The 4,560-nt window shown below is 29.9% G+C and overlaps 1 protein-coding gene across 1 annotated transcript in view; it reads right to left on the bottom strand.

The window, feature by feature from the left end:
* Window positions 1–3,510: 3,510 nt before the first annotated feature.
* LOC137615135 (dipeptidase 1-like) overlaps window positions 3,511–4,560 on the bottom strand; it is a 25,651-nt gene continuing 24,601 nt past the window's right edge. Inside the window, exon 12 of the mRNA XM_068344767.1 lies at window positions 3,511–3,837. The gene's annotated coding sequence lies outside the window, so the exon portion shown is untranslated. The remainder of the gene's footprint in view (window positions 3,838–4,560) is intronic.

The raw sequence follows: 4,560 nt of genomic DNA, 5'->3' as shown, positions 1-4,560 counted from the left end.
TCTAGCTGCTAATTAATTTCTTACACCGGTTCTCACCCTCATTACTTCGTTCCTAACCTACCTAATCTAGATACGCCAGCCATACTCCTCAGACATTTAATCTCAAACTACTGATATATCAAGAGCTCAGTAGTTTAAAGTTCTATTGCCCACTTCTGTTTGGAATCTGACGCCAAGGGAGAACCACTTATCATTTAAAGAAATTCCCTTTGGCTATTTATTCCCAATGTTGAGTGAATTTGATATCAGGAACTTTTTGTAACGTTTATCAAAACTGGGGCGACTACAAATGATATTGTCCTTTTGTTTCTCAGCTGTAAGTTTAGGATAAAGTTCTAGGCAAATATCCTGTCCCAGTAATGGAAAATTGGGGATGCAAGTGAACTGCTTTATATCTCACTTAATATATATATATATATATATACATACATATATATATATATATATATATATATATATATATATATATATATATATATATACTGTTCATACCTACATGTATATATAAATATATATACAAGTAAATGTCTGTATAAAAATATCATATATATATACATATATATGTAAATGTACAGATATATATATATATATATATATATATATATATATATATATATATATATATATATGTATATATATATATATATATATATATATATATATATATATATATATATTATTACTAACTAAGCTACAACCCTAGTTGGAAAAGCAAGATGCTATAAGCCCAAGGGCTACAACATGGAAAAATAGCCTAACGAGGAAAGGAAATAAGGAAATAAATAAACGATATAAGAAGAAATGAACAATATATTCGGCGTCAATGACCTTAGATGTCAGGATGCCAGAAAACCTCAAATCAATCAATCAATAGAAATCAAATTCCTCTAGCCGGAGATGCCTCACCGAAACATCAACACAACGATCACGGCTAACACGATGAAACCTCTGTGCAATAAACTTACACCATTCTCTCAAACGAGTCCCTTTATTTACCTGTACCTATAGAACAATCTGTCACCTATACACGCTTCTCTCTGAAGTTTGCGATTCTAGATGAGTTCGGCTCTCTTGTTCTTAGCAAGTCTCCATCAACTCTAGCTAATCCAGTTGGTTTTTGTAGGAATTCACATACAGTCGAGTGGTAGGAGGGAGGATGGAATCATATAAAATACCACCTCTCTCTCTCTCTCTCTCTCTCTCTCTCTCTCTCTTCTCTCTCTCTCTCTCTCTCTCTCTCTCTCTCTCTCTCTCTCTCTATATATATATATATATATGTATATATATACAAATATGTATATGTGTACATATAAATATATGTATATATATAATATATATATATGAATATACATAATATATATATGAATATATATAATATATATATGAATATATATAGTACAAATATATGAATATATATATATATAATATATATATACATTGTACATATATATATATATATATATATATATATATATATATATATATATTTCATATATATATATATATATATATATTATATCTTCATATATATATACATATATATATATTATATATATTCATATATACATATATGTATGCATATATATATATACATATATGTATATGTACACTCATACATAATTGTATATATATATATATATATATATATATATATATATATATATATGTATATATATATATTCTTAGAATGGATGCGGCAGATTAATCTAGACCTCCTCCTTCCTAACATTTTTTTAAACCAGACTGGACCTACAATATTGTCATTACTTTTCAAATAGAGTAAATCACACTTACTTCACTACCAATGGCAAGAAAGATTACATTAGTCAAATTTACTAATAGCCTAAACATAACCATGGTAGGATTGTTTAGTATACGTGAATTAAACTACTATTAATTCAAAGAGGAAAAGATACACATATGTTTATTTGAAAATTTTTCTTACTACTTTTACCTCTACTGCTACTAACATCGGACAACAAAACTACTAAATCGACAATTACAGCTAAGGCTATTACTAGTATCATTACTAAATACTTATTTGAGAGAGAGAGAGAGAGAGAGAGAGAGAGAGAGAGAGAGAGAGAGAGAGAGAGAGAGAGAGAGAGAGAGATAATGTCAGACACTAAAGGATAATCAATTAAGCCATACTTCTCAAAGCCGACACAAATATTTCCAACTTTCTCTTGTTATTGTGGACATAGTTTCTTTATTTTCTCCCTGTGAGTCTTAATGAAGCATAAGATATTATCTAAATATTGAATTATAAACATAAAAAACAATAGATGTTACAAATTCGAAAGGGTTGAGTATATGATGGAAAAGATAATCACAATTACTTACCGTTATTTAGTATTAATTCACACTTAAAAACAAAGGTGTTTAAAAATAATTGATTGAAATTAAGTATCCTTAGATTTTGAGTGATTTATTTCGATTGATGCTGAATCATTACATTTATCATTCCTTTTCTTTATGTACGGTCACATTGCTTTGACTCCTCTTTACATCTTACATACTTTATTTGCGCATAGATTAATGGTCACTCATGAATGGCAGAGGCCAGGGACAGTGACATTGCTCTAGCAAGCAGGACAATGCCCTAGAGACTGACCATATATATTATATGATCAGCGCCGAAGCCCCTCTCCATCCTAGCTAGGACCAGGGAGGGCCAGGTAATGGCTGCTGATGACTCAGCAAATAGACCTACAGGCTCCCCAAAACCCCAGAAACCTTAGCTCACAAGGATGGTAGGGTTGCAGATGCTAAAGGCACTAACGAGTCTGAGAGGGACTCGAACTCCCGTCTGGCAAACACCAGGCAGAGACGTTGCCAATCAGGCCATTAAAACCGGTACACTGACGACTCGTTAGCTTCCCGTGAAGTGTACCGGAATTAATGAAGCCAACTGTACATGGGTGGTCAACCTCTTCATATTTCTAACTAAACTAAAATATATAATAAGGGCGTTTAGGGCACGATATCATTTATTAGGGACGTATCAAAATGTTCTACATAATAGATATTCACTTTAATTTGTTAAATTTATAGTAATTTTTCTCTGTATTTCATTCCAAACCAATTTACAATGACTAAGGATTTGCCTAAAATGTCGAAATCAGATCTATCAAAATTACTTCAATTGTTTTCATTCTCTTCTGTTATATTAAAGATATAATTTACGTAGAGTAAAAATAATGATTTACATCTTTAATTGAATGTGAAGGATACTATTCAGGGACAGAACTGTGTGATGCAAAACTTGAAAAGGGTTAAATACATCTGAAAAGGATTATGGACAAAACTGCCCAGTTGAAATAATAGGTTCGATCCCAGGGTATGATAGAAATCTAATAATAATAATTCACGCACATTTTTCTCGAAATGTTTGTCTGAGAAAAAAATTCAAAAGGTTTAATAAAAAAAAAAAACTCGGTAAGTTACAATCGATTATAATATTAAACTATATCACACTTGTAAAACACGAAGTATATTAAAACTAATTTCAAACAATCTAATTAGTTATTTCCTTTTAATGACCTTATTAAATTTTAATCAATTGATAATTCTGCTCAAAAAGGGGATTTCTTTTCGAAATTGCCAACGGTTTATACAGTTGTATAATATAAATGCTAAAAATTTAATTGAAAAATATAACAATGAAGTAAGATGTCTCCATTCTACACTGAGAACGTTACCTAAAGTTGTTTTTTATTAATTTACCAGTTGTTCAAATTAATTATAAAAATCAAATTTTAAAAAACCATAACAAAGAAACAAGATTTCTCCTTTTACTTCAGCTGAACATTAACACATTCACAACGTCCTCATTCCCTGAAAAAAAGAAAAATTATTTGGAGACATCAAAAATTCATGTTAGTCATAACCATTGAATAATTTGCTGAAAGTGACACTAATTGGTTATCTGGATCGTTATGTAACGACCACTTGACTCTGCTGTTAACTAGCAATCGCATTTAGCTGGATAATTAATAATATTATTATTATTGTTATTGTTATTATAATTGATTTATTATTATTATTATTATTATTATTATTATTATTATTATGATTATTATTATTATTATTATTATTATTATGATGATGATGATGATGATGATTATTATTATTATTATTATTATTAGCTAAGCTTCAACCCTAGTTGGAAAAGCATGATGTTATAAGCCCAAAGGCTCCAACAGGGAAAAATAGCTCAGTGAGGAAAGGAAACAAGGAAATAAATAAACTGCATGAGAAGTAATAACAATCAAAATAAAATATTTTAAGATAATTAACAACGTTAAATTAGATCTATCATATATAAACTATAAAAACTTCATAAAAACTAGAGGAAGAGAAACAAGCTAGAAGAGCGTGCTCGAGTGTACCCTCAAGCAAGAGAACTCTAACCCAAGACAGTGGAAAGCCATGGTTCAGAGGCTATGACACTACCTAAGACTAGAGAACAATGGTTTGATTTTGGAGGGTCCTTTTTATAGAAGAGCTGCTTACCATAGCTAAAGAGTCTCTTCTACCCTAACCAAGTATTATTTTATT

Source organism: Palaemon carinicauda, chromosome 21, assembly GCF_036898095.1.
Source record: "Palaemon carinicauda isolate YSFRI2023 chromosome 21, ASM3689809v2, whole genome shotgun sequence".
In the NCBI taxonomy this organism is placed as follows: Eukaryota; Metazoa; Arthropoda; class Malacostraca; order Decapoda; family Palaemonidae; genus Palaemon; species Palaemon carinicauda.
The sequence above is the reverse complement of the archived record's forward strand: the minus strand, read 5'-3'. Positions and strand labels throughout refer to the sequence as shown.